Source organism: Egretta garzetta, unplaced genomic scaffold, assembly GCF_000687185.1.
Source record: "Egretta garzetta isolate BGI_Z169 unplaced genomic scaffold, ASM68718v1 scaffold133, whole genome shotgun sequence".
Taxonomy (NCBI): Eukaryota; Metazoa; Chordata; class Aves; order Pelecaniformes; family Ardeidae; genus Egretta; species Egretta garzetta.
The window spans coordinates 838,321-849,667 of NW_009259111.1; the positions used below are offsets into that span (position 1 = coordinate 838,321).

Consider the following 11,347-nt stretch of genomic DNA (forward strand, 5'->3'; position numbering starts at 1 on the left):
ATTCTTTACAAGACTTTACAGTTCAGTATTGCTGTCCAAATGTTTTCTGTTGAATATGTTTTCTGTTGGGTTATATTGTTGTAAACACTTGTATATTCTTATTTAACAAAAGCAGTTATAATGCAGAGGAAGTGCAAACATAGGACTTATTCTGATCTGTATGTAAATTGCTAAAGAAATACAGATATTAAAACAAGCGATGAAATTGATATTATTCAACTGTATGCTCTACCTGTGGGCACTGGTATGTGTTTCTTGATGACTGTTGGTGCACCATGAACTGTTTATGTAGAATAATAGGTGGGTGAGCTGGGGTGGGTGTGTGCTACAGCTACAGGTATCTGCCCGGGATGCACAAACGCACAGGACATGCAGCTTTATCGTAGTTGGCTTCTGCATAAGCAGCAGCCCAGGTGTATTAGCATTATCTTCCACTGGGGCTAGCTGAGTTAGTACAGGGCTGGCCCAGAAATTCATACTCCTGTGGCTTCCAGGCTCGTGGTAGCCAACAGCTAGATTAAAATTAGCAGTTAGCCTGGCCTGTGGGACAAGCACACCTCATGACTGCTGCATGCCAATTCCAGTGTGGAAACACGAGAACTGCATTGCCAATGCCCACATCTTTGGCTGAAAGAGACTCTGTGTCTTTTCCGTATGTTTTGTGAAGTAAAGTGGAAAGCACTTGCCCCTCATTTCACCTTTTGAAGGCACGTGAACGATGCGTGCAGGGCAACATCGTGTTCGCAGGGTAAAAGAGAGCTGTGTCAGCTTCCTCCCCGGGTGCTCCTCATACACTGTGGTGCCTGCTTGCCAGCATTCTGCTCTTCTACTCCTGGCCTTTCCCGAGCAGGATTCCCTGCTTCAGAATGTGAAATGAATTTTCATTCACGTTTCTGCTGGGTTGACAAGATAAAATAGTGAATTGCTACAGCTAAATCAAGCTGAAAGTTTATTAAAGTATTTGCATGAAATTCTCACCAGTACAGCAAGTAAATCCACAAAAAAACCAAACATGCTGGTTCAGCTACAATAAGGATTTCTACAGAATAATGGCATACCAGCTTTTTTTAGTTCTTATAAAACCACTTATCAGTCTTCCTGTGGATTCCTTTTATTTTCTCTGTACTAGCCTTGGTTATTCAGAAATTATTACATCATAGTAATGAATAATGTCTTACACAAGCATCTGACATTTCTTTTCTGCAGTCATTGGCTTTAGCCTATTTTGTTGCAGGAAGCAGGCCAAAGAGCTGATCCTGTAGTCTGTCCACAGGCGAAAAGGAACTAGCATTGCGTGCAGTAGAAAAAGTGTATGAATTTCCTTGTCACAGATATTTGTAGACCTTGATTTCTGCATTCAGCCAAGCTGTTCGACAGGAAACTTGTCTAGGACTGGTTGCATAATGTTCAAGGTTGAAACAAAGAGGCTTCCTTCACAGAACTGCTGTAGGTGAAAAGAACCTACACTTACCAGCCCGTCCCCATTTAATCTCTAATCCTGATTAACAGCTGACTCTGTGATGCTCATTTATTGCGATAGTAAGTGCTATCAGTCATATTATAGCTTTTTCAATTAATTTAATAATTTCCCATAGGAATACACGTATGGCAATTCATCTCTCAGAAAGTTGGCAGCTTTTCTAAAATGTTTCAATTAAACACATTCTGAACCCTTTGATGTTGCTCTGAATTTTAATTATTTTCCATTGCAGAATACTGGTTTAAAGATGACCTGAATATATGTTAAAAACTAACTATGTGTGTGGTTGCATATAGCAAGGGTGAAAGGTTTGTTCCTTGTGTATTGGTGATGGGCCTGCTCATTATGAATGGTTTGTTCCTGGAAGAACTTAGACCTTAGAGGCCAGATCAGGAGAAATACTGGGCACTCTGACTGCAGACATTTTGTATGTCACAGGAAAAGCAAACCAGAAGAAAATATGGCATGACATTTGCACATACTCTGATTGGGCCATGCATTCTTAAATTGTGAATTGTGAAACACATCGTAACAGGGAAAAAAAAAAAAATCATCCTATTAACTTTTCCCCTCCTAATCTCAAATGCAATCCATGCAATTTATCTGAAGGTTGCGGGGACTCCTTACAATATGGGATATATTTAGAAGTTCTAAACTTTTTCACCAGACGTTTTGCTTTTTTTGGAAAAAGTAATACCGGCTTTTCCTACTTTTCCCTTTTTCTTATCCATCTGTCTTACATTCTCATACTACCTGAACACACTTCCCCATCTTCCTTTCCCCGTCAGAATTGTTGTTCCACATTTTCTTCCTGAATCATGTGTCTAACCACTATGTATTTTTTTCAAAATCCTTGCCTGTCTGGTCTCCAGTTCCAAAGATCCCCGATTTTTCCTCTCTTCCTCCTCTAAAACAGAAGAAATTTTCAATCAAAGTGGAAACTCTGACCTCTCTCTTCAGATCTTCTGAGACCCTTGAGCAGCACCTGGAAATAAAGCAAAGGATCAACCAACCTGGAGTCTTTTGCCTGCCAGCCACCAGCCAGCAGTTCATTGACGACTGTAAATAACTGCTGGTCAGGCTATTGAAGACTGAAAATTATTAATTCTGAAAAGTAAAGTGCATTTAATTTTGAAAATCTTAAATTCAGGTTTCCAGTGCAAATTGGGAAAAACTACAGAAATAAACCTTCAAATACCTGGCCACACCATTCTCCTGCAGTATTTCTGTACAGCAGGTGCTTTCTGACAGACTCCGAGATCACCCGCTTTCTCTCCTGAGCAGGGCCACTGCCTCCCGTTTCAGCCATTTCCGATCACTCTCTCTGTTCTGCATCAATGCTGTGAGGAAATGGCCTGCTGTGAGCAGGAGAAAGAGCCTCTGCGCTCCTATGACTGTGTGTTGAGCGATATATTCTGCCCTTCTTATCCCACACATGTATGCGCTTCCTTTCCAGGTTAATGTCTCTGCAGTGATCCTCTTCAGCGGTGAAAACGAACCTCTCTCGGAGCATGAGCAATGAATGGCTTTCATCTTCCAACCTGCTGCGACTTGTGGGTACACTGGTGATGGGAATAGATTCAGAAGCAACACTAAAAGCAGCAGAACTTCAAGCCGATGATTTCATGAGGGTTGCAAGAAGGGTGAGTAAACTACTGCCCCTGTCACTCGTAGCACTACCCAGTACAGTGTGTAAGGCCTTGTGTCACATAAACAGGCTGCTTCTGCCATCAGACCAGAACTGTGTTCCCCCTGTGAACAGAACATTGTTTACCAAGTTATGTAGGCAAGAGAGAAATGTATTCCCAGAACATACAATCCTAGGAACACAGTGTCGTATAACACAGTGTTACACTGAGACATTCTGAACCTGAGTTTCAGAGAAGCTGAGGTCAGAAGTCAGATAGCGTTTCTGAAAAACTCCGTCCTTATCATTTCTCCTTTGCCAGGCAAGGAGAAACCTTTACCATAATCTGGGTCACATTGCTTAAGGTCATTCTGTTATTTAAGTAATGAATAAGAAGACGTGCAAATCCTTTCTAACACTGAAGCAAGTGTTAATTTTATGTTTTATTGGTCTGTTTTTCAAAACTATGTGCCAGTACTGCTGATTTGCTCCTCTTTTTCCAAGCCAAATGCATTTACTGCTGAACACCAATGGATGATGAAGACTGCACTCAGAGCGCGGCACGGAAGATGATCGCCGGTAATTCAACCATTTGCTTCTGCAATACCGTTAGGCAATTGGCTGTTGACATACCCTTTCTGCTGGTAACCCAGTTCAGGTAAGCAAGCGTCGTGCTGTGTAAAGACCACATTCCAATAGAGCTGTAGGATAAACGAGGAAGCTGAACTGGTTTCTGCTCAGATCTCAGCAAGTTCTCATTTTTTTATCCTTCAGTGTTTACTCTCTGTCGTATCTTATTAGTTTCAATTATTTTTAATAAACACATTTTCTCCTCTAGCTTCTTTCTTAGCATTAGGGGACAGAGCTAGGACCTCAATTCAGGGCAAAATAGAATAAAAGCAAGCTTTCTTTATGATAGTGTAACCTGCTTGGCCTTCTTACAGTGAGAAAGCAAGATATAGAAAGGAAATGTCAATAGACAGTTATGTTGATCTGACCCTTTGTCTACCTCTTAAGAACCTGGCTGCAAAAGGAGATCACTCAGGTCTTGGTGAGTTCCAGTGGGTGGTTCCACTTGGGCCTTTGTGAGGACAGTGGGAAAAGCAGCTTAAAAACACTCGATTGCACTCTGCAGCATTAATTTCTGTCATTACTCCAGCAGAGTAGACACTGTCAAAGCTACACACCCCAGTATGTGTTCAGTACTGGGAGGTAGCCTGAAACTAGCCAACCAGACCAATGATCTTCGTGAGTTACCTTCGCATGAGCCCTAGGCTTCCCAGATAAGGCATGTCACAGGCCATGGTGGCTGGACAGTGCAATGTGGTGACATCAGGAACAGTGACCTGGCCCACAAAAAGGTGACAGTAAATGATGGGGCTGAGACTGGGTAGAACAAGCCTCAGACACAGGCTCTTTAAATGAGCACAGGAAATCTCCACTTCTGACTTTTTTCTGCCAGTGTACCATTCCCGGTGTTACTTTTGAACAACTCTGTGGCCATACAGTGAGGCAGTTCAGGAACTAGGCCAACAAAGCATAAACCAGCAAAAAGAAACACAGAGTATTATTCAGTGAGGTCAAAGGGCCCTGTTCAGGTTCACTATTTGCCCCTTCCCTCTTGAATCTGTGTGCCCAAGAACAAGAATCAAAAGACAGAAACTTCTGCCAACACTGCAGTTTATCTCCTCAGCCTCAGTTTAACTGAGCTGAAATGCCAATTCCACATTTGTCGAGGCAGAATCTGTAAAAACAGTCTGAAAAGTATGTAATGGCATCTAAAGAGAAATTAAAATGGGTCTTTGATCAGATTAAAAACAGTGGGTTTATCAGCACAGAGTAACTTAGCTTTGGGAGCTTTTGCCCTACAGACAGGTATGCCTAGCGACCTTATTGCTATAAATTAGAAGGAATCCTTGAAAGAACATGTTCCTCTTTAGAAGGAATATTTGAATTTTCAGCTATGTTAGTATAAACTCGGCTGCAGACAGGGTATAAATTTGATCTTTACGTTTAATCCTAACCTAGTATTAAATATGAATCACAACTAATGGGTGCATCCCAGAGTAAGGGCATATACATTCTCTACACGTATATCTACAAATGCGATGAGTATCACAAGTAACAAACTCCAGATTATAAATACCTCACCTGCAGACAAGTGCTGCGTGGCTAAAGTCTTGCGCGGCTGTGTTTGAGTCAAGCAAGAACTCTCCTTGCAGCTCCACATGCTCGCTCTCCTCCTGCGCTGCCTCCCTTTTGCCTGTCCACGGCTTGGGCTGCTGCTCGCGTTGGCCTCCCCCACCGCACAGTGCGCCATTACGCGGGGGTTGCGCTGTGCTTCACTGCTGCCTGTGGAGAGCTTTGACAAAGCTGAGCAAGAATAAGGTGCCAGGAAGATTTTCTCGCTTTGGAAATATTTTTAGTTCCCTTGCTACCTATCTTAAAGAGCTGACATTGCCTGAACTCTTTAACTTATTTTCTGCCTGAGCCCATTCCCAGAACTCAGATGCTGTAGGCTAGACTAAGAGTTGGGATGAGGTAATGGATGGAGTGAGGTGGAGTTGTTCAGCTCTCTTCCTGTTGCAAAGAGCAAGTTAGTTATTTCTGTCAGGAGGACACTTGAGATTCCCTGTGCTGTGATGAGAACTCCCTCTTTTCCTGGTATTTTTAATATAAGCTTTGATGTTTTAGAGAAAGTGCTTTCATGTAAGGAATCTGAGGGAGCTCTCATGACCCTCAGTCAGGACAGCATAAGCTTATTACAGGGTATGTTTCACTCTTAATTTGCAGCAAGACAAAATGACCTTTAATTCCTGTCTTCTTCCATTCAAATATAGGATATGAGCAGACTAACCAGAAAAGTTTCCTTCCCCATTTCATGCACACCATTGGCACATGCAATAGAAAAAAAAGGTAGCTGGCTATTTAAGGTGATCTATGAATCATTATTTAGGAACAAGAGCTGCTTCAGAACTGAGAATCTGGCTTTTATTTTTACCTTTTGGGATAGAAACATCTATTTTACTATGTTTCTAATTAAACAGTAATGAAAATAGGTACACACTATTAGAAATGTGCATTTTGTACATTTGTACATAAATCTGTGTACAGTGTATTGTATGAACATACGTGTAGTGTGGACGTGCAGTACGTACATATGTACAATACCTACATAAAGTGGACAACTGTACATAAAACAGACAATAGGAGTTAAGAAAGATACCTTCTATAAAAAAAAAAAACAGGAGAGAAATGAATCTGAACATTTATGATTCCTGAGTTCAGATTCAATTAATTTTAATGCTTACAAGTTTTGCTCTCACTTGCTGTTTAATTCATTTTTCGGCTTCTGTCCTTGAGCACTGACTTCTATAAATAAAAGCCTTCATTAAGTTCTCCTTCTGGCTCCAAGATATTTCTAATCCTTCATTCACACAGAGCCATCCAGCTACAAATATGTGCTGATTTCTATTTATCTCACTTGTTGGTGACATATTTCTATTAATTTTAATCAGTGCATTCCATCCTAACTTGTCTTCTGTGCAGATGCTTATTCACCAGTTACACCCTCAAACTCTTTACAATAACTAATGAAGTATGAGCTCATCAAAACACACAAGCCCCATTCCTTGCAGAGGACATAGGTTTATTTAGTTTAAATTAGAATTTGGATAGAATTGGCAATAAAGTAAATGTTAGAGGTTTAATTTCTGACATGTATTGCTTGGTTTACACAGTACTCAAGCATTTTTAATCATGAGAGAGGAGAAGTGGACTCTTTCAAAAATTCTTGACTCTGTTAAAGCTTGTTTATATACAAACACTGCATCCATATAGCTAAATTAATTTAGATGTGCTTTAATTACATTAATGCCTACTGCTTGGAACAACGTCCATATACCATACTGATAGTATTTTTAAACAGTTTTGTTGAAGTTGGTAAAAAAAAAAGGTAAAGGAATCACTAAGGCCATGTGTGCTTCAGATTAGTTTACCAGTTACATCAGTGTAGTTGCATATTTGATTTGGTTGTCTTGATTTCCTTCCCAAGTGATATAAATGAAGCTGAGGAAAGATCGTTCTCTCATATAACAAGAACATCTGCACAACTTGGAGAATTACAGTGGTGTAGCTCCATTGGTTAACACTTACACTCCAAATATATGTTTCATAGGACTGTAAATCTTTTTTTTTAAGGCAAAGGTGGAAAAAAATTGCATCTGCCACAGAATACAATTCCTTTGATGATTAAAAATGGATCTGCTAGTGTAATTTTGCTCAAAACTGTTGAAAAGGCAATCTTACTCCAGCAGACTCCTGGCTGTTGCGTGTATGTAGCACTACGCCACAGACCTCTCGTAGTTGCCTCAGAATGGCCATATCAGACTCATCTTTGCCAGCTTCTTTCCACAGCTGTGCTCCAAGAGCAAGGCCTATGGCTACCCTCCCTTCTGAACTGTTCAAGCAATGTCCTTTCTCTTTCACTGGGATTACTGTTGTATTTGGGAAGTCATCGTCACCTCCACATACAACACCTAGCACCCACGCTGAGAGACAACTCAGCACCATCACTGAGCCGTGACAGACTCAAAACCAACCAGAGATGATACGCTGAGTGCTCATGAACTTCAGGCTTTGTCCACCCCAATCCTAACCAGGCCAGGGAGGAAGACTCAGGACAAAAGCACCTATGCAAAGTCCTTTTTGAGAAGCATACGGAATGCTGTGACCAATCATGCCATCTCTGCACATGTTTCTGCTGGAACAGCGCCAGGCTCTGCAATGGCTTACGAGGGGGCACGTGCAATAGCAGGCACTCTGAACCTGGTAGGCCGCCCAGCTGAACGTTACAGCTGGGCCTTGCATCACTTCTCTTCCATCACTGAGGAATGGTCTCAGGCAGGGAGGTGAGCTCTGGTATCATCGGCCTTTCAGGTTGCTACAACTTTTTGCAAGCTACTGCCTTTCTGAGATGCCAGCAAAGTAGCTCTCTGTTCTGTGTAAAGCAAAATCAGCCACTTTATTCTGAAATTTAAACTGTTAGTTGGAACAGAGTAATTTCTTGCCATATTTATACATAACAAAAATGTTAAAACAATGCAGTTTTCCTTAAAGAAAAGAAAGACAATAATGGGGGAAAGCAGGAGAAAAGGTTTCTAAATCGGCACTTCTCAAGAAATTATACGTATGATTTACTTATTAATGCTCCCGCTTTTGATAATTTTCAGCTAGAAGCTCTCAGGAGTAGGATCGCTCTCAGTCTTTCTTCCTCCTCCTTCTTGCTGACAATTAGCACTACTCAGTCTACAAAGCATCGGCAGCATTAAGTGACTCAGCCATGTGACACGTGCTCTATCAGTCCATCTAGGCGTGATTTAAGAAAGAAGCAAGTACAAGTTTTTGTGCTGTGGGAAGACAGCTCTTTCAATTTGATAAAAATAAAACATTCCATCCAACCACACACAGAAGGAAGTGACTTCCTATAGCTGACCACTTAAGCTGCCGCCCTCGTAATTGTCCATGTATTTTGTTTCTTTCCAGCAGGTCAAAAAAGCGTTTTTCCTTTTAGTTCACATATAATTTGAAAGACCTCATAGTCTGCGTTTAAGGTGTATTTTCCAAAAACCAATTCACATAAAGCTTGTGGGTACTTGCCTCGTTCAGTCTGTGGCCTCTAAGTACAGAGAGTCCTGCTCCCACTGGGAAAGCCATTGAGCACACTCCGGCTGGAGAGCAGAGCACTTCCCTCATTCTTTCTCTGCTGAGCCAAGTATTGTGCAGCCTATGTTCCATATCAGGAGGGGCTTAGAAATAAGCTGCAAAGACACAGGAGACTTTGTTGTTTAGGAAGTTATACGTTATGTATAGGGGATACTTTATACATGAAGAGAGTAAACTATCCTTCTTGTTACACTGTGAAGCTGTTTCCAGTAGTGCTGACCTCAACCATGTGTCAGAAATTTCCTTGACCCCTCACTGAGCTCCAGTTACCCAAACTCTTTCTCCTCTGAACATGTAAGGAATGTGCCTTATGGTGGTGTTCTTCATTCTTTACTTTCTTTCCAGTAAATGAATCTAATTTAATATTTTAAATAGAGGTTCTGAGTTACTTTATTTACGAAATGAGTCCTAAGGAACATTCCCCAGACATGTCCCTTTTTTTTCCTGAGTGAATGCAGAGGTCTGCTGACACTTGTTAGGTGTGGATGTCTTTGGAGGTGACTATTTAAAATGTCAGCGGATACTAAACACCACTGACAGTTTCAAAGTTTAGTAAAATAGCCAACACATTCACAACAGCAGTACCACCCTCCCACCCCTCCTGAGGGGAACCAAGAACTGCATAAAACACAGTCTAAGTGTCTTCTGATAATCTAGTCTAACAAATACCATGTATGCAGTATGTTTCAACTTCAAAGTGATCTAGTTAATGAATCCTTAAATTTCACTCTGGCAGCAACTCAGAAAGCTGGAGCTCTGTAACACTGAGTTGATTATAGAGTTATCTTCTCTATTTTTAATGAGACATATACTAACACTGGGAGCTTACTGCAGAATCAGCGCCCTGGGAACCATCTGCAGGCCATGTGCTTGTACTAAATAGAAGGGGAAACATGGAACAAATCTGTATTGCTGTAACTGTTCGTTGCATGTCTTACAGTGGTAACTGCAGAGAACTTAGCAGGAGTCAGATGTTAGCCTAATCTGTGCTGTCAGGTTACCTGCATTTGGGTGACACGGAGGGGCTACACAATACAAAGCAGGTTAATTAGAAGTCAGACATCCACTGAAGCAGGCTCTGCCCGACTCCTTGGCTCTGAGTGATTACTGAACAACAAACATGTCGAACTGGGATTCATGCCCCACTATACAAACCACTACACCAAAAGAAGAGATAGCTTTGCAGCATTTAGAATCTGCTCCACAGATCTATTTACATTTTCAGTATATGCTTTTTCTCCTCTGTTTCAGGATGACTTGGTAAACATTTTTCTGCATAATAATCTGATTTACGATTTTACTTCCAACATTCTTCGGTTTAGTATCTATTTGATGTTTTGTCGGAAGTTATCCAGACAAGAAAGAAGTCCCAATGTTTGAATCATTTTACCTGGAATACCAGAAGCAATGGGATAATCAAGGAGAGATGAGAAACACGATGTGCACTTACAATAGGGGAAAAAATGCTATCTGCTACAGTGTCAGCAATTCCCATCTTGCTAGTATGTACAATTTGCTAATGAAAGGGGTTGAAAAAACAAAGGATTCTGTCATCTGGCACCAATGCCCAAAGCAACAAGTTCATAGACCTGACTGGCTCCCCAGGGCACTAGCATTTCTGAAATACCAATTAAAAATATTAGTGAATTACAAGATTTTAAATACTTTGATTCTAAATGTAAGAAATTCTGAGTAAATTAAAGCTTCATGTGGAATCTGCTCAGGACTTGAAGCTTTCTTTGGAATCTGATCACGATTTATAGTTTGGATTATTTCCTCCCACTGGATTTGGCAGGGCTGTACTTGTGTAATAGCATATTAGACTATTTAGATCTTAAATGAATCAACTTCCTGTAGATACTTACACTGTAACATAAGTTGGGTATGTGCAGTGCAGCATTAAAGTAACGCTTTGAAGTGGTCTGCTGTGTGCTGAACTGCATCTTCCGCACTGCTTTATGAAGACCTATGAACTCAGGAAACACAATCTGTAAAAATCTACTGCTATAAAATTACTTATCTGTTGTATCCTGTACAAGCAATCTTAAGTGTCTAGTCATAGTAAAAAGTTAGTTGCAGCCAGAGTATTCAGATAAATGAGGTTGAATTAAATCTCTGAACAGTGTCCAGCTCTCTCATGAGAGCTTCCTTTCTAGAAAAAGACCCTGAAGCAGGGCTAGAGACATGTAAGTAGATACAGCTGGAAAAGGGGAGAGAGGGTGACACACTATCTCCATCAGCCAACACATCTGCCCAGAAGCTTATGCAATGTGTGTCATCTGCATAGTTTCAGAGTGTTCTCTCTGGAGAACTCTTACTGTAATGCTTCTTGCTGGCAGGGAGAGTTGAAAGGTTGAGAGATGTTGGTTAAGAGGTTAGCAGTTGGACTTGATGATCTTTTCCAACCTAAACGATTCTATGACCCTATGCCCTATTTGCCACAAGATTGCATGAGGAAATAGGTACTTCAAGGTCAGATTGAACGTGAATGCCAAGGAATCTGTGAACATTGTGAC

The 11,347-nt window shown here is 41.0% G+C and overlaps 1 long non-coding RNA gene across 1 annotated transcript; it reads right to left on the bottom strand.

The window, feature by feature from the left end:
• Window positions 1-975: 975 nt before the first annotated feature.
• Window positions 976-5,812, bottom strand: LOC118451934. The gene is made up of 3 exons (XR_004841533.1): window positions 5,259-5,812; window positions 2,679-3,232; window positions 976-2,465 (listed from the first exon to the last, which is right to left on the bottom strand). It is a non-coding gene; the product is annotated as an uncharacterized LOC118451934 (long non-coding RNA).
• Window positions 5,813-11,347: the final 5,535 nt, after the last annotated feature.